Source organism: Mesocricetus auratus, unplaced genomic scaffold, assembly GCF_017639785.1.
Source record: "Mesocricetus auratus isolate SY011 unplaced genomic scaffold, BCM_Maur_2.0 Super-Scaffold_100676, whole genome shotgun sequence".
Classification (NCBI taxonomy): domain Eukaryota; kingdom Metazoa; phylum Chordata; class Mammalia; order Rodentia; family Cricetidae; genus Mesocricetus; species Mesocricetus auratus.
Window position 1 is genome coordinate 137414957 of NW_024429266.1, and position 27266 is coordinate 137442222.

The following is a 27266-nucleotide window of genomic DNA, read 5'->3' on the forward strand; positions in this document are numbered from 1 at the left end:
GCTTCTCTGGAGTTGTGGATTGTAGGCTAGTTATAAGTAGCTCTAGGTCTAATATCCACTTACAAGTGAGTACATACTATGTTTATCTTTGTGTTTCTGGGTTACTTCACTAGGGACGGTTTCGTCTAGTTCCATCCATTTGCTTTGGAATTTCAAGATGCCATAGTTTTTGTTTGTTTGTTTGTTTGTTTTTGAACTACTGGTGTCACATCTATTCTTGAGTGTCACTGTGAATGTTCACTTTAAGTCTTTCATCTTTTCTTCTATAATCATTAAATCATTGCCTCGTTATGCCTGGCCCTTAACATGATAGATAATTATAAGTAGAAAAGTTGATATAAACATAAAAGAGTAAACTAAAGCATGTGTGTGTATATAAATACATTTGATACACAAATTTTATCATACATTAAAAATTATAATGAGATTCAGAAATAGTTATTCAAATAACTTTGGTCTTGGACATATTCAATTGAGTAAATAATTTTTTCCTATTTTATTTTATTTGTACGTTATATTATTTTTGATTTTCAGTACAGTTTTTGGTTTCAAAAAATTCAAACTTCAAATTCAGTGTTGTATATGCAATAAGCTTGGACAAATGCATAATAACATGTATGACTTAGGTAGTCAATTAGATATAGAAAAACCTTAGAGTACATTTACTCTATGACCCTTCATTCATGCTTAACAACCCATAAATCTAATGACTGAAATGAAAAACAATGAATAAGAGCAGACAGGCAGAACATGTTTTCTTTTTTAATATTAAAAATTTATTTTTAAATTTAAATTAAATTAGAAACAAGGTTTATTCACATGTCAATCTCACGTCCCTCTCCCTTTCCCTCCCCTCCTCCCACCCAGTCCCACCACCCACCAAATACCAGGAATAAATACTGGTCAACTACCAAAGGCCCTATAGATTGCCTAGGCCTCCTCACTGACACGTCCATTCAGGGGTTCTTGATCAGCCTCATGCTGGATTCCCAGGCATCAGCCTCGGATTCAAGAGTTAACCCTTGTCAGGTCAGCTGTTTCTGGGAGTTAAACCAGCACAGTCTTAATCCCTTTGGTCATCAGTCCTCCCTCTCTGTTACTGGCTTTCTTGAGTTCATATCAGTGCTTAGCCATGGGAGTCTGCCCCTGTCTCTATCAGACACTGAATGAAGGTTCTGTTTCCCTGACTCTCCAGCCATGGGATTGTGGGCTGGCACTCCCCAGATATATGTCTAAAATCCCTATATGAGCGAATACATGCCATGTTTCCTTTTTTGTGACTGGGTTACCTCACTCAGGATGGTTTCTTCTAGTGTCATCCATTTGCCTGCAAATCTCAGGATTCCATTATTTTTTTTTCTGCTGAATAGTACTCCATTGTGTAAATGTACCACATTTTCTCTATCCACTCTTCGGTTGAGGGGCATCTAGGTTGCTTCCAAGTTCTTGCTATTACAAATAATGCTGCTATGAACATAGTGGAACAGACATCCTTGTTGTATGAATGGGCAACTTTTGGATATATGCCTAAGAGTGGAGTTGCTGGGTCTTGTGGTAGGTTTATTCCCATTTTTCTGAGGAATCTCCACACTGATTTCCAAAGTGGCGGAACAAGTTGGCACTCCCACCAGCAATGAAGGAGTGTCCCCCTTTCACCACATCCTCTCCAGCATAAACTGTTGTTGGTGTTTTTGATTTTAGCCATTCTGACAAGAGTGAGATTGTATCTAAGAGTTGTCTTGATTTGCATTTCCCGGATGGCTAAGGATGTTGAACATTTTCTCAAATGCCTCTCAGACATTTGAGACTCCTCCATTGAAAAGTCTCTATTTAGTTCTGCAGCCCACTTTTTAATTGGATCCTTTGGTAATTTGGAGACTTGCTTCTTGAGTTCTTTGTAAATTTTGGAGATCAACCCTCTGTCAGATGTGGGGTTATTGAATATTTTTCCCATTCTGTGGGTTGCCTTTTTGTCTTACTGACTGTGTCCTTTGCCTTACAGAAGCTTCTCAGTTTCAGGAGGTCCCATCTATTAATTGTGGATCTCACTGTCTGTGCTACTGGTGTTATGTTCAGGAAGCTGTCTGCTGTACCAATTCATTCAAGGGTACCAACCACTTTCTCTTCTAAGAGGTTCAGTGTGGCTGGATTTATGTTGAGGTCTTTGATCTATTTGCACTTAAGTTTTGTGCATGGAGATAGACATGGATCAATCCGCAGTCTTCTACATGCCAGCCTCCAGTTATGACAGCACCATTTGTTGAAGATGCTTTCTTTATTCCATTGTATATTTTTAGCTTCTTTGTCAAAAATTAGATGTTCATACGTGTGTGGGTTAATATCAGGGTTTGAAATTCGATTCCATTAGTCAATCTGCCTATTTTTGTGCCAAAATCAAACTGTTAACAGGACTATAGCTCTATAATAGAGCTTGAAGTCAGGGATGGTGATGACTCTGGATGTTGCCTTATTGAACAGGGTTGTTTTGGCTATCCTGGGTCTTTTGTTTTTCCATACAAAATTGATTACTGCAGAACAAGTTTTCTATTGAAGACAAAGCATAGCAGAGTCAAACTCAGGGCTTCTGTATATTGCCCAAATTACAACAGTAGATTATAAATTCCTCTCTTTAAAAGCAGCTCCATTAGCAAGGGCAGTTTCTAAATGCTGAGACAAGCTGAACATCCAGTAGTTATGCACAAATATCATTGCTAAAACAATTTAGTATCAGTGAAGAAATACATATATGTGAACCCTAGGGGAGTTGCTACTTAGTAAGAAATAGAGTCAAAGTAGTGCCCAATATGCATTAGATTTCTGAGGGGGGGTTCACATATCAGTTTAGTAATTGTGTATCATTTTGACAATTTACAGCAGTCTAAGAGTTATTTTATGTTTCTTTTTACTAAGCCCTACCACTGTGGGATACAAATGCACCTGAGAATTGTATGCTTCTTCCATTATTGACAGAAGCAATAATGAAATGACAGAATAGAGTAGGTCAATGACAACAATTTTCCAAGCTTGAAATAACACAAGAAATGAACACAAGGGCTGGTGATGTGAGGAAAGGAACAGATACCTAATCCAAAGGACCTGCATTTGATCCCTTAGACTTTCAAGGAAGAAATAAAACACATCCAACTCTAATCTTCACACATGCCATGGCATATACAGGCACACACAGATGTACATATACACAGCTGCATGCAAAATACTTCAATAAAGTGTTAAGGACATGGACAGCAGACCCTACATTTAAGAATGAACCCACTTCAAAGCATAAAGACCTCAAGTTCAGGAAAGTGACACATACAAGCCATTCCCTGCCTCCACCTCCTCTGTGAGCATGTAAATTCACGTACACTGACACTGCTATCCAGGGAACGTGTAACTCATATGACTGATGTACTAAGTAGCTTCTATAATGATTTGTTTGTTATGAGAAAGGAATCTATTCTATAGCCCAGGTTCACTTCAAATCTGCTGTGATATGCAAGTTTCAGCCTTCTAAGTTTTGGGTTCTAAGTAATAATTACTAAAAGCTACAGCTGGGTGACTTTATTGTGTGTGTGTGAGAATGGTATAGTGACTGAGTATTTAAGAATCTTCTTTGATTTTAATAACTTTCCCACACAGGGGCATTAGAAGCCCTCACAGTGAATCACTGCATCAAGACTGGATATGAATTAAGTCATGTATTAGTGAGTACTATTATGTGTATTACTTATTTAAAATAAGGAAGGGAGATGTGCCTGACTTACATACACTAAGGTACCTAATAAACAGAGAAGGAATTTTAACTGGACAAAAACTGATCCTAATTTTAGAATGATCTAGATTCCTTTATGTTACTTTGGTAAAACCCTGACTGCAAGCACCTTAGGGGAGGAAAGGGTTTACTTGGTTTGTACATCTAGATCATAGTCTATAAGGTAAGGAAATCAGAGCAGAAATTCACATATGAGCTCAAAGTATAAACCAAGGTAGAATGTGATTTGCTGGACTAATGTCATGTTAGTGAACAATTAGCTTTAGTATATATCCCAACACCAAATGTCAAGGGAATGGTGCAGCACATATAAGTCTTTACCTTCCTACATAGTATCAATTAAGATACTCCCTTTCAGATATGCCCACAAACCACACTGATAAAAACAGTTAATTACTTAATTATCTAATTAAAACTAACTCATTTTAATGAATATTCTATACTGTGCCAATCTGACAAACCATAGTATCTAGAACACATAATATCTTCAGAAATACTTTCCTGTTTACGCTTCCTCCATAATCTGTCTGTTTCCTAAATCATTTCAAATTATTCATAAATGAGAAAAAATATGATTAGCAATTTAAAAGAGTGCCCAGAGAGATGTTTCAGCAATTAAAAGTACTTGATACTCTTCCAGAAAACCTAAGTTTGATTCCCAGCACCCATATCATATCTAATAAGCATCTCTAAGTGTATTTTTCAGGAATGAGAACATTGTCTAGGCCAGTAGTTCTCAATCTCCATACTGTTGCTACTCTTGAATAAAGTTCTTCAAGTTATAAATATTTTTGGAGATAGATGTTTGTAAAGGAGTTACAAGTTACAGGTTGAGAAGTATTCATCTAGGTTTTATCTAGGTTTTTGATCATTTAACCTGGTCTCTGTATAATGGAAGCACATGCATGACAAAAATGATTATGGTATGGCAGCCTTACACTGAAGATTTCAATAGTATGTCCAGTGCTAGTATTTGAATGTTATAGTTCTATATTACACACAGACATTGGTGAAGACAAAACACCAATACACATAAAATAAAAAACATTTAGGAAGAAAGAACTTTAAAAACAAGAAGAATTTCAAATAATAAACCCATTGATACTTGTTAAGAGAAGAGCTTAACCCCTTAAGAAAATGTCCAAAGAAATTGACCAGTTTTTAAACTCGAAGCTATCATAATGGAATTAAAATGATATACATACATTGATACACACTATAGGAACAGTCTGGGAAACAGAATGTCAAAAATGTCTTCAAGAAGGACAATGGAGAATCAGAGATGCAGAGATGTAGCACAGAAGATTTTCATTTTGTCTACATTCAGTTAGAAGCAGTAAATATATTCCCAGTTCATTCACTGATGTATTTGACACTAAACTTTCAAAAAATTGACACTGTTATGACATACATCTAAATTAAATACCCAATGTCTTCGAAATATATTAAGGAAATAAATAAGTTGTGTTTAACTATAATGAACCTTTAATGTTACTCTGTGCTTGAATTTTGTTTATTTATTTTAGTATTTATTTATCGTTCATTCATTAAACTATTTCTGTGGCCCATGTGTGTGTATTTGAGTCATTTATGTCTGTATTGGTTTGCACGTATTCATGCCTGTGTATGAAGCGGATAGAGGACAACATCTGTTTTTCTGTATCTCCCTACTCTATTTCATTTTAAAAGGAGGTCTCTCAGCAAACAGAATTTTGATAGTCTTCTGGATATTACTATTTTCATCCTACAACTTTCAGCCCCCCCTTGTCAGAGACAAAACAAGAAACATGCACTCTCAAACTGGGACTTTTGCATAGGTATTTACAGGAGTGCTAGGGATCTCAAGTGAAGTTCTCAGGCTTAAGCAGCAAGCACTTAACACATTGAATCATCTGCCCAGTCATAATTCTGGAGGTTTTTTATTTGAATTTTCTGACTTTTGTCTTCTATATCACACCCTGACTGCAGTTTTCTCTTCCTCCCTTTCCCCAAGGGGCTCTTCCCATCTACCCTCTCTACCAGATCCATCCACCCTTTGTCTCCACTCAGAAAAGAGAAGGCTTCCCAGGATATTACCACAGCATTATATGCTACTATAAGACAAGACACATACTATCAAATTGAGGGTGGATTTTGTGTTTTAAAGAGATACAAACCCAAGTTCTCTTTAATATCCAAATATTAGGGATGGAAATCCTATTGGAATCTGGAATACAGGGCTGACTTACCATATTTGCTCTTGCCATGCAAACGCTTCCATTATACAAAGATCAGGTCTAAAGGTCAAAAAGTAAAACCTGGGTAATGTTCTCACTCCTGAAAATAAGGAAAGAGTCCAAATTTCAGCAATAAAATGAAGGCTAAGTCAAGCCTGTAGCAGAATGCTGCTGCTACAGAAGGACAAAATGTTATTACCACGTTTTCTGAATCTAAAGAATGTTGTAGAAATAACTAAATGATTAAAGTATGTAATTGGAAAGTTTATGAAAAGTCCATAATGACATACTCAGGTGTGTCTTACTTACTTCCTGAATATCTTTCCTAGGAGTACTCAAAATCTGTATTAAAATCTCTTAATGAACTATAATTCTATTTTACAAAAACAAATACAAACGCAGCTGTCTGTGTTGTCTGTCATAGCATCACCTGTGCTCATGACAATCTGCCCTGTGAATACAGCTGAGACTGTGACATAAGAGCAATGGACTAGGAAAACCAGTATTTTTAGTAAAAAATAACAGTTAAGTTAAATAACTTGGATATTGTAGTGGCTTGAATAAGAATAGCAACAACGGCTCATATAATTGAATGCTTAGTCATCAGGCAGTAGCTCTACATAGAACGATAAGGAGTTGTGGCCTTGTTGGGATAGATTTGACCTTGTTGGAAGAAGTGTGTCACTGGGGATAAGTTTTTATATTTTAAAAGTCCAAGTTAGTCTCAGTGGCTTTCTTTTCATGTTACCTGTATCCAGCTGTATAACTCTCAGCTATAATCTTCCTAAATGTCATGCCATAAAAAGAGTGGACTAAAACCCCTGAAGCTGTAGGCAAACATAAATTAAATTATTTTTATATAAGTTTCTGTGGTCATTTCTCTTCATAAAATATAAAAGTGATGAAGTAAAACAGGCATTAAATACTAAGTTTGGCTAAAATTATAGCTAGTGATTTTAAATAACATATTGGCTATAAAATGAAAGTAAAAAATCAATCAATCAATAAATATATAACTAAATAAATATCAGATATCACAAACATCAAATAAAACATTTCATACCACCTAAATGACAACCACAAAGAAGAAATCATAGTTTAACTAGAGAATATGATGATAATACTGAGTATTATTTGCTTGGAAAATGTATATATTTACTTTGGCTATTACAATCTGTAGATCTTAGTATTCACTTGCTTATTGTAACTTTAGATTTAATATACATACTATATGCCACATGCCAAATTTTGAAAAAGAAAAAATTCAGACCTTGATCAGGATGATGAATAAAAGCAGTGATAGGATGAACAGAATTCTACTTAATATTTAAGAGCAATTTCCCTTTCATACATACTGTTTTCCTGACTACTCAGCCTCACATTTTAGCAATGAGCCTTCTTAGGATCATATGTAATGTTACAAATTTTGTTTCCAATGGATGAATATGATGCCTGCTCAACAGTAGGAAATGAAACCTGAAAAAAGTTCTTAGAAAACCAAAATAACACACATATATCCAAGTTTCTACTTGGTTGATTGGAATTTTCTGGCTGTAGAGAGTTGATACGTTTCAAAACCAAAGCAAAAATCAGGCTGGGATGTCTTTGCCCATTAATAATTATTTGTTTTCCACTTGTGTATCTGGCATAGCATTCTTGAGATGATTTAACAAAAGTCTACAGATCGGTCTTTCATCAAACCAAAAAACTCTGGATGTTGTCACTTAATATGAGAGATTTAAAAAAATAAAAAAATATGCACCTGCTTTTATGAAGCAAACTCATCTGATATCTCCACCAATGTGCTTAGGATATTCCATGATTCATCACTTCCTTTTGTTCTATAGCTATAAAAAGTTCATGTACCTCTTCCACACTGGAACATGCTATTCACAGCACCTGTAATCAGTGTTCCCAGAACATGACTGCTATTATTTGGCTAAGAATAAATTATCATATTCCCCTTAACGTGAGAATCATGTTTGTCATTAGACCCGAGAAAATAAGTCATATTCAAATTGCCAAAGGTGGAAAAATGCATGGAGAAAATTCTATAAGAAATCCATTATCATTTTTCATGTGTGTTTCCAGTAGAAACACACAAGAATGCAGCCAATCTCTCAGCATTGACATGTGACATCACATGAGAAATGACTCTCTCCCCATCTGAATGTTAACTGTTTTAATGGGAGTGTGACATGCATAAAGTACCAGCATCTGGCTTTAGTAACTCATAATACACAAGCCATGGGATAAAAAAAAGCCAGTGAGTATAAACTATCTAATTCTGACATACACTATCAGGAAATATTGATGCAATGTGTAGAAGATTTCAGGCATGCAAAAACTCTTGTCATATGAAAAGCACCATGGTTCAGTGCTCAGGTACTCTACAAGGTCTTGTCCTAAAATCTGGCTTTCTTAGGGATGTGCAGAGTATAAGCAACCCAGGCCTACAATATTTACCCTTGCATGTGAATCCCAATTTCATGAGATGTACAAAATGCTTTTGAGCTTAAATATCTTAAAAACAAATAGAAAACTAAAAGATCAAAGGAGAATGCAAAACCATCTAGCCCTGAAGTGAACTCCTTTTTAGAAGCAAACAGAACAGCATGATCCTGCAATCATCAGTATGTTTACATATTCTGAGAATAGTCTCTGCAACTTTTCAAACAATTGGTGAAATAATTTGACAAAATGGATTTAATATTTAATGAAAGGACAGTGGAAAATCTTGGATGAATTCCTGGTACTGCCTCTCCATTTTGTGTCTATCCTATAAAAAAATAAATTGTTTTAAAATTATGAGATTTGGAAAGCATTGTATGATCTTTTGCGCTGCTTTATTTATGACTGCTCAAGCCACCTACAGATGCACTCAGAAAAAAAAATGGCAAGAATGCAATTATTTTTAAGCATTTTCTCATTCACCATCACACCAAAGGCCATATGATTTTAAATGTATTTGATATTTTCTTTCTTTTTTTAGGATATATCAATATTCTTTTTTTTCATTTTCTTCTTTTTTTATTTTTAAATTTAAATTAGAAACAAGTTTGCTTCATATGCCAATCCCAGCTCCCTATCCCTCTTCTTCCCCTCTTACCACATCCTCCCACCAATCCCCCTCCCCCAATCACCACACCTTTTCCAAGGGAGGGTGAGGAGGCACTCCATGGGGGGTATCCATAGTCTGTCATTTTATTTAGGGCAGGGCCTAGACCCTCCCCCAAGAATCCAGGTTGACACTGCATGTCTCATTGTGGGATGGGCACCCAAAGTCAGTTTGTATTCCAGGGATAAATACTAATAGAGTACCCAAGGCCCCATAGATAGCCTAGGCCTCCTCACTGACATCCACATTCAGGGGATCTTGATCAGTCCAATGCTGAATTCCCAGCCATCAGTTTGAGATTCAAGTCAGGTCAGCTGTTTCTGTTGATGAAACCAGCCCAGTCTTAACCCGTTTGCTTATCATTCCTCCCTCTCTGTCACTGAGTGCCTTGACTTCAGCTCAGTGTTTAGCTGTGGCTGTCTGCATCTGCTTCCATCAGTCATTGGTTGAAGGTTCTGTTTCCCAGACTCTCTGGCCATGGGATTGTAGGCTGGCACTCTCCTGATCCATGTCCAAAATCCATACATGAGTGAGTACATACAATGTTTCTCTTTTTGTGATAGGGTTACTTCATTCAGGATGGTTTCTTCTAGTACCATCGGTTTGCCTGCAAATTTCAAGTTTCGATTGTTTTTTTTTTCTGCTGAATTACAATCCATTTTGGGAATGTACCACATTTTCTCTATCCAATCTTCAGTTGAGGGGCATCTAGGTTGCTTCCAGCTTCTGGCTGTTACAAAAAAATGGTGCTATGAACATAGTGGAACAGATGTCCTTATTGTATGAATGTGAATCTTTTGGAAATATGTCTGAGAGTAGAATTGCTGGGTCTTGTAGTAGGCTTTTTTTTTTGCTTTTTATTACAAGGAAAGTGTGAACTTTCATTTACTATGCAAAGACAAAATTATGGAACTAGAGATTCATGCAAAGGTCTGTTTCACCACTAGAACAGGACCCATATATTGTGAAGTCATGTTTACAGTCATATGACGATGTGTTTTTTATTGAAAGTCTAAGAAAAGGGGCTGTAGATATTTTGAACACTAGCTACTTTTCTAGAGAATCCCAGTTCAGTTCTAAGCAATTATGCCTTGTGTTTTGCAATTGCCTATAACTCCAGTTTTAGGGGAATCATTACTCTCTTCCGAATTCCGCATATAATTACACAAATGTCACACACACACACACACACACACACACATGATAAATAACAATAAATCTTTTTATGTCAATGAAAATTTGAAGTAGAGAACATCTTGGGGAATAAAAGGAAAACAGACTACACTATGACTATCTAAATACAAGGAGGCTAAAAATTATATTACAGAGCTCAAGCAAAGAAAGTATCTGTAAAGTCAGCACTCACACAACTTATCTTGCCTAAGAATATAAATATCTTGAAGAAGCTACACAAGCTTTACTATAAACAGGTGACAACTACATTAAAACTGAATTCACATCAACTTGTATGAGAACTTGTGTTTTCTTATAGGAAATGGGAATGTGGAATAGTGATATATTCTTTAAATTCTGTCTTACCATATCATATTAGAATTCTGATTGCCTAGCATCTATTTAAAGATGATTTTATTCTGTGAATTCATACTGTACATGAAGTATTTTGGTCATGTCTACCTGTAGCTGCCCACCCCAATCCTTAAATAATCACCACTATTCATCTTCCACTCCTATTCTGTGTTAGTTCTTTAATTGATTTGTATAACCCACTGAGTCCCAAGATTACTGCCTGTGTGCACATGGATGCACATGTCCCCAATTTGATATGTTGATGCATTGGTCTCTAGGTAATCATTTATTTGTAATATCTGTGTATGTCCCTGGACCTTGAGTGTGGACATGTGATTTTGTGTGTGTGTGTGTGTGTGTGTGTGTGTGTGTGTGTGTGTGTTAATGTATTACATGGGTGAGTGGCATATCTGATATAAGCCTTAATTATAATTTTGCAAATAATATTCACCACAATAGAAAAATATATTCACTGGCCTAGAACTGAGTTTGTCATTTAGGCAAGACTCATCTGTGAGCCTCAGAATCTGACTCTTCTTGTTTCCCCAGCATTAGAATAGCAAAGACTTACAACCCCATTTAGCTTTTAAATTTAATATGGGTTCTAATGATTGAACTCAGGTCCTCATGCTTTCAAAAACAATGATCTGCTAAATGAGTCATTTCATCATCTTATAATGTGAATATGATGAATAAGAAAATAATCTTTGATGTACAACATTATTGAGTATATTTTTATTTCATTTTTCTCTCTCTGTGTATGAACATTGGTGATAATCGTGAACTATTAAAATGTAAACATCTACTCATAGTTAATCTCATTGTATTAAATAGCAAGTTGGAGGAGATTTGTCCTTAGATTTTTGGCTCTAAACTATGGAGAGACTAACTTTACAAACCCAAGATTTCTTCAACTTTTACATATCTTATTTTAACTGGGCAAGCAAAGTGATCCTTCATGATACTGACATAGCAAAGCATTCACATACAGTGAATATGCTTCATGATCTCATGTCATGAGAGTGAAACACAACAAAATGCTATTCTAGCAGGGGGATGATTTCTGTCTCTTCTCTGTTTCTTTGCTTTGGCATCAGTATCCAAACTGCAGAGTTCTTGTGTGTGAATAAATCTTACTAATGAAACATAAGGGGTTAAGGAGATGGTTCAGTAGTTAGAAACACTTACTGTTTTTACATAGTGCCTAAATTCATTTCACAACAATTCCCACCCATTGACTCAAAATTACCTGTAATTCCAGCTCCAGGGTATACAATACCTTCTTCTGGCATACACAGGTAACTGTATACACATGGTATACTCCCATGTACATGCATGCACACACACACACACATATATATATATACATATATATATATACACATACATGCATGCATATAAATGGAATATTGAAACTAATAAAATCTTTAAAAAGTAGAATATAATTTGGACTGTTTATATGAAGCAGCTAAGATCCCAGAAGGGAGTCAACAGTTTCAATGTTTGAATCTCAACAGTAAACTTATGAAAATTTAAGAATTTAACAAACAATTACCTACAACACTTTTTTAAAAATATGCCTACAAAAATTGCTTGGCTATGCATATCACAATTTCAATGAAAGTATTATTTTTAATTAGGATAAATGCAAAGCAGGCCCAAACTAAAAGACAAACTTGATCAAGATAGCAAGTTTGAGACAGTCATAGAATTTAGAAAGTGAACTGACTCAACAAAAATAAATAGATGCCAGATAAGAAGAAATTTTTATTTAAAAAAAAGAGACAAAGAAGATCATTTCTTACACAAGACTGAAAGAAATATGGATATGCATTCATGTGACCATAGAGTAAAAGTTTCTGCCATCAATCAGTAGTATCCTTGGGCATAGTTTGAGGTAAATATCACCAGAATTTGTATTACACTATTTCCTGTTCTTTAATATCTAGCAAGCTTATTGAACACAGTATTTTCATGCACTTCATTGCTTTGCATGCATCTTCACACTCAATTACAAAGCATTCCAAGAGACCACATAATCCCTATTCTAAGGAAAGTAGAATTTTTTAAAAGTCAATAAAATTCCCTGAGGCAATTTGAGGATAAATATGACAGAGAAGGACTCTCTAGAACATGTATCTTTTCAGAAATATCTCTTTGCTTGATACATCTATACACTCACAAAAATTCATCCACTGAAACTCAGGAAAGGAGGTAAGATATTATTGTGTTTACTATTAGCATTATAAAAATAACATTTTTGTAGAAAACAAGGGTGACATGCCATTTTATTATTATTGTCACAAGTTCCTAATAGCGAGTTTTTCTTGTACATTTCTGCTTGGTTATTTTTGTTTTGAAATAAGTTATCAGTTTGTAGTCGAGATTGACTAAGAACTCATTATGTACCAAAATCAGACTCAAGCTCTTAGCAATCTTTTCACATAGTTCTCTCCAGGGCTGGAATTGCAGCATTCCCAGAATTACACAAAAATTAAAAACAGGAAAGGTTTATCTTGACTCAAAATTTCAGAGGACTCAGTCCATGATTTTTGGTTGTATTAATGGTGATTCTCTAATGAAGACCCACATGAGACATGTGGTAAGACTCTTCATTTCATGTGAGAAAAGCAGACACACACACTCACTCACACACACACACACAAAACAAAGGAACAAACAAACACAGGCACACACATGCTCCTACCTCTTCACATTTCCAAAATATGAGCACTACACAGGGACCAAGACCCCAATTCATAAGTCTGTATTTCATATTTAACCACAAGTCTCTGCCATAATTCTCTCAACTGCAGGCAACTCATCTGGAAAATTTACACCATTTATATGTTGAAATCTAGGAGAGAGAGTATCATATCTTGCTTGAAACTTGATGCTGAGCCCACATCAGAAATACCCAGAATTTTTCATGGCAGCTTGGTTTTAGGCTCTATGCTATTAGTTAGGCAGTCTTCATGCATTCCCAGAGAGCAAGTTGGAACTTGAAGCCCTAGGTGCCAGGGCAACCTCTGCATCACAAAAGACCAGACAGGCCCCAATGTCTGACTTCCCAGGAAATCCTGTGGGTTAGTGTCTGACCTCATGTGGGTCCAACCCCACACATTCAGGCTCTTGCTGTAGATAAAAGGGACCAGTCAAAGAAACACACTTTGGCCTTGCAACCAGAAATAAAGAAATGCACCCTGACCCAGAAACCACTGCCAAAAGAATACACTTTGTCCCTGAAATCAGAGTCAGTGAAAGAAAGGCACCCTGGCCCTAAAATTGGAGCCAAAAGGCTAACAAGGACCAGAGAAAGAAATACACTTTGGCTCTGAAACCAGAGCCAAATCTAACCCTAATCCTGTGCAGAAAACTAACCAATCCTCGAGCAGAGCTCTAGCCAATCTGAGCTCAGCACGAAAATCTGACCAATCCCCACCTTGAAGTCCTATATAAACCCTGTGTTTGTTCAGCTTGTCTCTAATCACGCTACCAGGCTGCCTTCTGCCACTCTGGCAAAGGGCAGCCACTCTCCTGGATTCTTCCCTCCCAATAAACCCCTTGAATGAGCTTTGGGTGAAGATCTTCTTTTGCAGTGGTGACAGAGCAGAGGCAACTCTGAGCGGAGCAGAGCAGAGAAGAGCTAACAGGGCTGTAACACTTTTGCTGGGGAAACCTTCCCTTGGCAGAGCTGGGCTATCTGCTCCTGGCTCTTAGCTCTCTGCTCTCCAGGAACAGAACTAAACTATAGCAGCTTTGCCAGAGAAACCTCCTGTGGAGCAAAACTGCTACACTTAGGCGAACATCCCCAGCTGGAAGACCCTGTCCTGCCTGAGCAGAGCTGATACACTGGGGAAGCCTTTCTCTGAGGCAAGGCTATAAGCAGCCAAGCTTATCGCAACCTGTGATGGTCCTTGGCTCCTGAGCTCCATGATACCTTTCCATGTAAGCTGTGTAACACTCAGTATTCTGTGACTCCTGAGCTCCAGGATACCTTTCCACCTGAGCTGTGTAACACTCAGTATTCTGTCGCTCCTGAGCTCCAGGATACCTTTCCATCTGAGCTGTGTAACACTCAGTATTCTGTGATTCCCAAGTGCCAGAATACCTGACTGACAACTGTCCCATTCCTATCCAACTGAAATGTCAACACTTAACACACCCTATAGCAAAAGTTGGATGTACATGATGAGGGAAATGGACAAGATCATTGTCTAAGGTGAATAACTAACCATACATATATGTAAAACTGTATTTAGATCTGGAGTTACTTTTTACGAACATCACTATGGCTATTATCTTACAACTACTACTCATTCGTTTGAAATACAGGAATCTAGAGAATGAGGTGAGAATTCCTGTAAAGCCTAAGCTACAAGAAGAAAAGGTTGTTCACACTTAAATTAGATTTGAAAATAAAATGAGCATCAGAGAAGTAGCAATTCCAAACAAGTACTATGTGAGAGTATTTTTTTAAGTCACAGTAACCAACTTCTCCTGACCTGCAGATGCCAGCCCAAGAGCTTCTCAGGATTTACACTCCAATCTCCTCTGACAACACTAAACAGGAGGCATCATTTCTGAATAGATTCTTGAAGTCATCTACCCTTTCATTTTTCTTTTCAACCACAATGTCACTTTTCAAACATGTTCCCAGAAGCTGTTGAATGTATTTTTGAAATATCCTATGCCTGAGTTCACCTGAGACACATACAGAAACACACCAAAACAAAACAAAATCAAGCAAAAGCTCACTGCTGTAGAGGGTAATCACCAACAAAATTAGAAATTTGGATGCAAAGAATATTGAGTTTCTATAAGGAACAAAATGATATCACAGATTATTCTCATAGGCTACATTTCCTTCCTCAAGAAAGTGAAGGGAATTTGAATAAAAGTAAAATGAGGACGGAATGGAGCTCAGAGGCAAGTTACATATACAAAATTACAGATGGTATAATTTTGCAGGGAAAAAAATTGGAGGAATAAATCTAAAAGGCTGAAGCTATAGCACTTTGTTTCAATGGCATTCTATCAGAGAAACTGTCACCTTAGTGGAAAGGAATTAAACAACATGCAAGATTCTCTCAGGCAAGAAAATAATACAAAGTGTTTCACAGTCAGAACATATATTTTAATCCCATTCAGTAATTCTGAAAAAGGATGATAAAAGACTGTGACTGCATATTTAATTTTTCACTTTTTATAACTGTATAGAATTTGAACACAATTATTTATACAGTGTCCACACAAGAATTAGACAAAGTGTATTTAAATTTCAAAACATGTTTTAAACATAATAACTAATTAAAACAAGGTGATGCATATCTGTTACATTCTCCCACGTTAATTCATTATGGTAAATAAAATATGTGTGTACATAAAATGAAAATAAAACAAGGGTTGATAAAATACTGTGTGTTTAGTGGAAGAACACAGATAACATTAGTAAAATTATCAACCTTTATGATAGATATGATCTAAGATACCAGAAGAAAACTAATATGGAACAAAGTTATGCAATATAATAAGGCTTATATTTCTGATTTGTCATATTTGTGCCTGCAAGATATTAAAAATGAACATTACTTTGAAGTTCCTAAGATAATATACTACAAATCATATGTTACTTTTTATTATTTATTTTTAATTTAGATTTAAATTAGAAACAAGGTTGCTTCACAAGTCAGTTCCATGTCCCTCTCTGTTTCCCTCCCCTCCTCCCATGCCCTCCTCCAACCCCCCCAATATACCCTCATTCCCCCAGGGAGGGTGAGGCCCCCATAGGGGTGTCCATAGTCTGTCATTTCATCCAGGGAAGGACCTAGACACTCCCCCAAGAGTTCAGGTCAAGAGTGAATCTCACATTGTTGATGGGAGTCCAAAGTCCGTTTGTATACCTGGGATAAATACTGATCTACTGCCCAAGACTCAATAGATTGCCTAGGCCTCCTCACTGACACCCACATACAGGGGGTCTTGATCAGTCCCATGCTGGATTCCCAGGCATCAGCTTGGGATTCAAGAGCTAACACTTGTCAGGTCAGCTGTTTCTGGGGGTTAAACCAGCCCAGTCTTTGTCCCTTTGGTCATCATATGCTAATTAAGTGGAACTTTATTCTATTTATTCTTAATTTTAATTTCTTGAAATTCAAAGTTATTGATTTCATCCATTATATTATTCAGAACAGTAACTATGTGATTTATGTTTTTTAAAAATGATCTTTGTGATATGTGGAGGCCATTATGGAAAAACACAACCATCTTAAATTCAGGGTTGTGGAGCCCAATCCCAAAGGACACTTCTATGATATGAACCCTGAGCCAAAGTTCCATGAAACATTTCAGTAAAGATGGCAAAAATATTGCAGGAACCAAGAGAGCAGGAAGTTTGTGGTGAAATTATTTTTCTTAGAAATACCAGAATCTAAAACTATAAAGTCTCACTAACATGACAAACTGATCATGAGCTTAACAAGAACAGCAAAGATGGAGGAAAGCACAGGAGGCCTCAACACTGCAGATAGAACTGCAAATAACCAAGAATAGGAGAGTAGTTATATCCTAGAAGAGTCCATCAGTTAATTGGTTATCCAATTAACAAATATGTAACAAATGGTCATATATGAAAATATACATATAAGTAACATTATACATACTGAGAAGTTTATATTTATATTCTTAGTAATAATTAATTTTAAAAAGAGGCCATATATTTGGAAGGATAAATGATAATGGATAAATGATGTAATTATATCAACCTTAAAAATTAAAACAAATAAATTTGAAAGAACAGGATGAGTGACACCTGTGACAATAACATATTTCTACTCAGGATTTTGATAGGTATGGTAAAATCTTAAATAACTGGCATATGTTTTTACAGTAGATTTCCAGCTATTGTCATTATGCTTGCTAGGGAAAGAGGTTAGAATCAGATGATTGTATATCACAAAACTTCTGGTATTATACCCATATTAAGCTCAAAACAGTGGATATCCAAAGACATGGGTTTCTATAGAAAATTGTCTTCATTTTCACCTCCATTAATCTTAACTAAATCAAGGAAAGCATGACCAATTACATCATGTTGTGGTAAGTGAGCTCTTGACAATTTCTCATAAGTCACTTGACTTAAATATATCACTCATCTTTTCTCCTTCTTCCTAAGGCGTCTTACAGTATTTACAGAGCTTATTCCTAGATATCTTTGATCTTACATCTCTGGATTGAAGTTGGTAAAGGATTCTACTATTTCTAGACTTTGTCCTGAGAAGTTGAGTGTGAAGAATAATGGGATCTTGGCTCTTGGCCTAATGATTTTTTTCTTTTTCTTTTCATTTCTTTTCTTTTCCATTCTTTCTTTTTTTCTTAATCAGCAATGATAATCTGGGTTTCTCTTTCCTCATTCCAACATACAGAAGGTTGGTCCCAATTTTCTAGCTGAATAAAACTTTATTGTTAGGATCAAAATATGCAATTAAAAATCTCAAGGAAGACATGCAGAAAATACAGTATCATAGATCTGAGAGTAAGAAACTATGTTGAAAAAATAAGGAACATAGCACAGTCATGCATGACTTGATGGTCAGCTTTTATTGTCAACTTGACATGATTTTGAGTCAGTAAGAACATCTCAGTTAATATCTGTCCCAATCAGCTTGGCATTTGGAAATAAATATGGGGGAAATTCTTTCTAATATGGGTTCCTCCATAGCCCTGGTATGGGGCCAGTATTGAATAAGTGTTGAAAATAATCTGTGTGTAAGCATACATGCATTAATCCATTGTTTTCTGCTCTTGACTGTGAATACATTGGAACTAGCAAATTCAGATTACTATTGTCTTGATTTTCCATGGTTGTGAACTGCATGTAACTTGCAATTATAAGCCACAAAACCCTTTCATGTTTAAGTTTCTTCAGTTTGATTATTTCATCACAATAGGAAATAAAACTAAAAGAGGCTTATTCAGAGGTCAGGGTTAATTATTAATTAAGTTATAAGCCTTATGGTAATTTCTAAGTCATTTCTGCTCTTCTAAATACAAAACTTGTTCTTGATTACGGAAGTTGAGAAGGAGATAGTAGATATTCTCTGGAAAGTCTTTCCACTGATTTGCTAACATGCTTTACCAAAAGGAACCACTAGCATTTAACAAACTGAAGTGAATACGTGGAAATGGGAAAGCATGAACATTTTTGGAAGAACAGTGGAAACATGAAATCATTCTAATTCAGGAAAGAAAATAGTCATTTAATCCTCTATGATGAGCTATTTGGTGCTAGAAATTAGTAAATATCTAGCATATACAGGATTCTCCTTGTGTTTTCTGTATCTATGGCCCCACCCAGTGGTATTGTGATAGATATTTTGACTGCCAACTTGACAGCATTTATCACTAACTAAAGTATTAATGTGGCTGGACATACATGTGAGGGAATTTTGCTTAACTAAATCATTTGAAGTGGGAAGATTGACTTCTAATCCAGCTACATTAAGAGGGAAAACAGACTTTAATCCAGATCTTTTGAGGTGAAAAGATACTCCTCTAAGATGTGCCAAACCTGTAGCATGAGTTTTAACTGGTCCTAATAATAAAAATCATGAAGTCAGATATAGGGGTAAATGCTGAAAGATCAGAGAGAAAAAGGAGCATGCCATAACCATACCTTACCTTGCCAACTTATCAGGCAAAAGAGATTTGGCTCCTGTTTCTGCCCTGCCTTATATTCATCTGTGCCCAGACATATCGCTTCATGTCTGTACAGACCTCTAGACTTCTATGGATAGCTAGTAACTAGCTCTGTCCTCTGGCATTCATGCAAGTTTTGTTAGAGTACAAACAAAATATCACCACAAAAACCATCTTCTGGAAGCTACATAAAAGACATGTAAGAACAATATCTTGCTCTTTGCCTACTTGCTCTTGTCCTTATCAGAATGTTCATTTCTTCATTGGTATTAGAGCCTACTTTTTCAAGGTTCTGGCATATGCTGAAGACTAACTGAGACATAGAGTCCCATGGACTGAATAAATACTAGATTTTTGGATCTCTAATTCACAGGCAGCTCTTGCCAGATTAACTGGACCATGGACTGTGAGTTTTTTCTAATAAATCCCCGTCTATGTACATAGATTGCCTATGTAAGTTCTGTTATTCTAGAGAACAATGACTAATACAGATCACTTTCCTTAGTTTTCAAAGTATATGAAATGGCCATATATGATTGGAGTGAACTAAAAAACTGGTAATTTGTCTTACAATAATGGCTTCAGTTGAAATATAAACTTTTGTGCCTATCTTACTTCACTGTTATTCTCCCATAGTGAGTAAGAATCACTATCTTTCTAAAGAAAGAATGGTAAAAATTATTTCATTTGTGACACTTAAACTTTATAATACAACAGTTGATAGAAACTTCCCACAAGAAGCAAACAGTAATCAGGAAAAAATGAAAGAGTGATATTTACCAGGACCTCTGTGTATATATTATAGCTTTCAGTTTAGTGTTTTATGAGGCTCCTGAGAATGGATTCTTATGCCTTCCATTAGGTTCTCTCTATTTTTTCCTGATTGCTTAGCTTGGGTAACTTTGATGTGACAGCGTTTATTTTCATCTTATATTTTATTTAGTTACATTTTTTAAAGAATGTGAATCTGTTCAGAAAATTGTCCATTTCCTTTAAATTTTCAAATTTTGTTGAGTATAGGTTTTCAAATATGACCTGATGATTCTCTGTATTTCCTCAGTGTCTGTTGTTAGGTCACCCTTTTCTTTTCTGATTTTGTTAATTTGCATGTTCACATTAACTTTTTTTTTATTTTCTCGAAGAACCAACACTTCATTACATTGATTCATTGTATTTTTCCCATGTACCTACTTTATTTATCTCAGCCCTCAAATTGATTATTTCCTGGTGTCTACTACTGTGGGGTGAGTTTGCTTCTTTTTGTTTTAGACCTTTCCATTGTGCTGTTAACTTTTAAAGGTGAGTATTCTCCAGTTTCTTCATATGGGCACTTAGTGCTATGAACTTTACTCTTAGCACTGCTTTCAAAGTGTCCCATAAGATTGGGTATGTTGTGTCTTCATTCTCATTGAATTTTAGGAAGCCTTTAATTTCTTTCTTTATTTCTTCTTTGTCCCAGGAGTGTTGCAATTGTGTATTGTCAATTTCCATAAGTTTGTAGGGTTTCTGCAATTTGTGTCATTGTTGAATTTCTACTTTAAGGCATGATGGTCTGATAAAGAAGCCTCCAATTTCTCTTTTTATTATTTCCTTTACACAGGAATGGTGCAATTGTGCATTATCCAATTTCCATGTGTTTGCAGGTTTTCTGCAATTTGTGTTGTTGTTGAATTCTAAATTTAAGAATAGTGGTCTGATAAGATACATGGAGTTGCCAGGCATTGATGACGCATGCCTTTAATCCCAGCACTTGGGAGGCAGAGGCAGGAGGATCTCTATGAATTCGAGGCCAGCCTGGTCTACAGAATGAGTTCCAGGACAGCCTCCAAAACAATATCTAGAAACTCTGTCTCAAAAAACAAAAAAAACAAAACAAAAAAGATACATGGAGCTATTCCAATTTTTTGTACCTGTTGAGATTTGCTATGTTGCTAAGTATGTGTTCAATTTTTGAGAATGTTCTATGTGGCACTGCGAAGAAGGTATATTCTTTTATGTTTCGATGAAATGTTGTATACATATCTGTTTAACCCAATTGGGTCATAACTTCTATCAGTTCCTTTGTGTCTTTGCTAATTTTCTGTGTGGTAGTCCTGTCTAGTGGTGAGAGCTGGGGTGTTGACGTCTCCCACTAAAAATGCTTGAGGTTGTAGATTTTTGTGTTTTAGCAATGTTTCTGTTATGAACATGAATGCATTTGTATTTGGGGCATAGATGTTTAGAAATAAGACTTCATCTTGGTGCATTTTTCCTTTGATGAGTATGAAATGACTTCCTTCAACACTTTAGATTTATTTTAGTTTAAATTTTAATTTATTAACTATTACTATTGCTAGCCCTGCTCATTGATTGGGTCCATTTGATTGGAAAATCTATTCCCAACTCTTAAATCTGTGATAACATCTGTCTCTGAAGCTCAGGATTGTTTCTTGTATGCAGCAGAAGGATGAATTATGTCTTTTTTGGAATCCATTATGTTATTCTAGGTCTTTTTATGGGTGAAGTAAGACCATTAATATTGGAGATATTAATTACCATTTATTGCTCATTCTTATTTATTTCGGGGATATCATCTTACTTCTATCAGAATGGCTGAAAACAAAAGCACCAATGGCAATTTATGCTGGAAAGGATGCAGAGAAAAGGGAACACTCCTCCACTGCTGCTGGGAGTGCCAACTTGTACAGCTGCTTTGTAATCAGTATAGGGATTCCTCAGGAAAATGGGAGTCAGTCTCCCACAAGACCCAGCAATTTCTCTATTAGCCTTATACCTGAAATTTGTACTGACAAGGATGTCTGTTCCACTATATTCATGACAGCATTATTTGTAATAGCCAGAACATGGAAACATCCTAGATGCCCCTCAACTGAAGAGTGGATAGAGAAAATGTGGTCCATTTACACAATGGAGTATTACTCAGCAGAAGAAAATGGAATCTTGAAATTTGTAGGCAAATGGATGACACTAGAGGAAATCATCCTGAATGAGACAACCAAGACACAAAAAGACAAACATGGCGTGTATTCACTCATGTATGTATCTTAGACATGAATCAGGGGAGTGTCAGTCTACAATCACACTGCCAGAGATACTGGGAAACAGAAATGTCCCTAAGTGATTTATGCATGATACCCCAGAGTAGGGGAATGGGACAGTATCTCCTAAGTTGATAGGGAGCATGGGAGGATGGGAGAGGGAGCTGGGAAAAAGAGAAGGGGACAAGAGGAGGGGAGAGGAGGACATGGAGGAACAGGAAGTTTGAGATGGGGAAAGAATAGAGAAGAGTAAGATGAGACATACCATAATAGAGGGAGTCATTATATGTTTGAAGAGAGATCAGGCACTAGTGAGATTTCAAGAGATCTACAAAGATAATCCCAACTGGCATACTCAGCAAAATTGGAGAGGCTACCTGAAGTGAACTCCCCATATAATGAGATTGAAGACTACTTTATATGCCATCTTAGAACCTTCATCCAGTGACTGATGGAAACAGAGGCAGTTAATCACAGCTAAACACTGAACTGAACTCCCAGAACCAAGTTGCAGAGACAGAGGAGAGATGAGCAAAGGATTCAAACCAGGCTGGTGAAACACATAGAAAATGGTAACCTGAGCAAGGTGAATCTCTCATTATCTTGAGACTGATGGCTGAGGTGGCAGCATGGGATTGATCCTGACTCCCTAAATTTGGGTGTTAGTGAGGAAGCCTCTGTAATCTATGTTGCCTCGAGTAGTAGTATTTATCCCTACCATACAAATGGACTTTGGGAGTCCATTCCTCATGGAGGAATGCTTTCTCAGCCTGGGCACATGAGGGAGGTCCTAGGCCCTTCTCTAGATGACATGACTGATTTTGGAGATTCCCCCATGGAGAAGCTCACCCTCCCTGGGTTGTGGAGTGTGGATTGGGTAGGGAGTTGGGGGGTTTGTCAGGGAGGAGGAGAGTGTGAGAGAGCTAGGATTGACATTTGAAGAAAGTTTGACTCTTTAAATTAAAAAAGAAACAACTTGAGCCAAAAGAAAATAAAAATTCCTGTCTAAACTAAGAACTTTTGCATGTGTCCAATTTGGATTCCAAAGATCCAACAACTCACTGCCATCCCTTCATTCCCTACTGCCCACACCCACTTAAACCACCTCCCCTCCACCTCAGGTGGATATATGCTCCCCAGGTGCACATAATATCAGTCAAAGAGCAAGCAGAGAACCCATAGTGTATACCAACTTGATCTGAGATTCTGTCCTGAATGAGAGGTCATAATGGCTGCGAGATAACCAGTACACAAAGACCAGAAGACCAAGGATTAAATCAAAACCAAAGAACAAAACATCCATCCAAGTAACAAAATGCCCATCCAACAAAGATAAATTCAAAAACTGGCACCAGATCCCATAGTCACCCAGACCCTAAGCCTAGATGCCAGTATAAGAGCACAAACAACAACAGCCATGCAATATGTTATTACCAAAGTCCAGCTACCCTACCACAGCAAGCCCTAGATATTCCAATATAGCTGAAGGACAGGAAAAATAACTTTAAAACCAACTTTGTTAAGATGATAGAGGTTCTTAAAGAGGAAATGATTAATCCTCTAATGAAATCTAGGAAGGGTCTAGACAAATGGCTCATCAGTCAAAAGTACTGCCTGCTCCTCCACATACCCCAGGGTCAATTTTGATTCTCACATAGCAGCTCACAACTGTCTATAACTCCTCTTCAAGAGCATCAAAATCCCTCACACAGACATGTAAGCAGACAAACTACCATTATACCTAAAATACAAATAAATACATTATTTTATAAAAGATAAATCCAGGAAAGCACAAAAAATGGAGGAAATCAATAAATACACTAAAGAAAGCCAAGATAAAACCAATACACACTCGAGCAAAATGAACAAAAATTTTAAGGCAGGAAAATGGAAATAGAAGTAATAAATACACACAAACACAAACAAATGGAAGTAATTCAGAAATGTCAACTCTAGTTAAGGGAATAGGAACTGCAGAAGCAAGTTTCACCAACAGAGAAAAAGAGGTAGAATACAGGATCTCAGTCACTGAAGACAAAATAGAAGAAATTTAAGAAGATGCTAAATCTAAAAAAAACTCCTAACACAAAGCATCCGTTACATCTAGGATATTATGAAAGATCAAACCTAACCCTCATCACATAATATTCAAAATAAAAAACATGCATAACAAAGAATGAATATCAAAAGCTACAAAGGAAAAGAATAAGTCAAGCAGACCTATTAAAAGTATGCCCAAAATTTCAATGATCGCTCTAAAACCCAGAAGGTCCAAGGCATATGTCTTAAAGCGTCTAAGAGACCATAGATACCAGCCTAACCTATTATATCTCACAGAACTTTCAATTATTATAGATCAAGAAAACAAAATATTCCATAACAACATCAAATTTAAACAGTATTTATATGCAAATCCAATCCTATAGAAGATATTAGGAAGAAAACTTCAATCCAAGGAGGTTAACTACACTCATGAAAACAGAGGAATAAATAGTCTCACACCAGAAAAACCAAAATAGAAACACACAAGAAAAAAAATCAGAATACCAGGAATTGACAATCATTGGCAATTAATAACACTCAATAACAATGTACTCAATTTCCTAATAGAAAGACACAGACTAACAACATGGTAATGAAAACAGAATCCATCATTCTACTGTGTATACATGCTTTTATCTAGAAGAAATGTTACCTTTCTTGATGCCTTTTATCTTTTCAATTAATTGTTAATAAGTTTCACTGATTTATAGTTTTAAAGATGTCCAAAGTTTATTTTAGGTGTGTGTACAAGTGGCAGTTTGTTTGGAAAAACAGACTTGAGTGTAATGCTCATGGAGTCCAGAAGAAGGCCCCAAATCCACTTGATTTGGCAGTTGCATAATACATGTTGTGCAAGATGGGAACTGATCTCAGTCATCTACAAGAATAGGAAGTACATTTTACTGTTGAGCATCCTATGTAGCCCTTTCTGATTTAAATCGCATCTGAATTTTTAACTCTTCAAGAAGGTTATTCACAATATTTATCTTTTTTATCCTACTTAATTTATTTTCTGTTCTTTCAATTTTTGAGGTTTTGGTTTTGTACTTAAGGCAAGGTTTTATGTAGAATACACTGATATTAATCTCCCTACAGAGCAGAGGATGACAACGAATACCCAATCCTCCTTGTTCTGTAATCTAGTGTGGTGATTACACACATGCAAAATGACAGCCCAGTTAATCACCATCTTTCTGTCACATAACATTGTGTGTGTGTGTGTGTGTGTGTGTGTGTGTGTGTGTGTGTGTGTCCCTGAGTTCTCAGTATAGGCAAAAATTGATTACTATCCAATAATGACAGCAAACTGCATTTACCTCTGTATCTGGGGAAGACTTCAAACAGGTTTCTTGCTTTTTTTTCTTCTTTGGCATTAAATATTCTCAGTCTTTCCTTATTTTGGACATGTCCTATATGTGTTTTCTCTTAACCTTTCTGTGTCTTCTCATCCATTGACTGCTGCTGCTTTAAATAGTGAACAAAACTTATGAATACAATTTCTTTTCTTCCCTTCCGAACCATCTTACATTTAAAATTCTCCAGAATTGATTTGTTAAATATCAACAAAAGGTACAGATCCTGTGTTGTGATCCTAACCACAGGTGTTTGTTACATTTCATGTATATCTTTGGGAAACTTAGTTGCCCAAAACTCAATTTTCTTTGTTGCAAAATATGAAAGGACCCTGTTTCAGAGAGTTGGAGAACTTATTTCATGTGTATGAAAGGATTGGCATACACGACCTACACCAATCATCTCTTAGTAGCTGCTTTTACCCTTATCCCCCCACATGATTTTGACTTTTTTTTTTTGGCATTCTTTTAAAGTCCTAGAGATCAAAGAGAGGCTAGTAAGAATTTCAGTAACAAAGAGGATTGTCTTTAAGTAAACAGTAGAGTTGGTATTATTTAGAAAATTGATTAAAGATTGACGTTACGCACTAAAAGAGAAAATATTCAGGCAGCAGAATAAAAAGGAAGCTGAGTGAGGCACAGAGAAACAGAGAAAACAATCAGCGAAACAAAAACAATAGTCTAAGAATGCCAGGCGGTGGTGGTGCACGCCTATAATCCCAGCACTTGGGAGGCAGAGGCAGAAGGATCTCTGTGAGTTCAAGGCAGGGCTGGACTGACAGCCTCCAAAACAATACAGAGAAACCCTGTCTCGTAAAACCAAAAAAACAAAAAACAAAAAAACCAAAAACAATAGTCTAAGAAACTTATACAGAAACATCCTGGGATGTTAACTTTAAGAGAGAGAGAGAGAGACATGAGACATAAAGAGACAGAGACAGAGAGAGAGAGAGAGAGAGAGAAGGAGAGAGAGAGAGAAGGAGAGAGAGAGAGACAGAGACAGAGAGAGAGAGAGAGAGGTAAGGAGGAATGGAAAGCGGGATAAACAGAGACAGAGACTGAAAGACTGACACTATCTTTAAAAACAACAACATGGCTATTGAGAAGGATGAATCAGTGTAGTGCTGGCCAAGCAGGCATGAGGACTTAAATTGGGATTTCCAGCACTCACATAACATGTTAGCACAATGGTAAGTATACATCTACTACCTCCTCACTGGGTGGATGGATGCAGATGAATCAATGAAGCTTGCTGGCAAGCCACTGTAACTCAATCAATCAGTGACCTATAGTTTTAGTAAGATTCTACCCTAGAAAATAAGGAGAAACAAATTTGAGGAGGACATCTGTTCTTGCTTTTGTCTGTCACAAATGTACATGTGTGTATGTTCATGTACACACACATTGAAAGTCATTTTTGTGAAGATAAAGGAATTAAATCAAACTGTAATTAAACTACTCACAAAATTCATCCCATGGAAGTATAACATTTTCTTTCTTTTG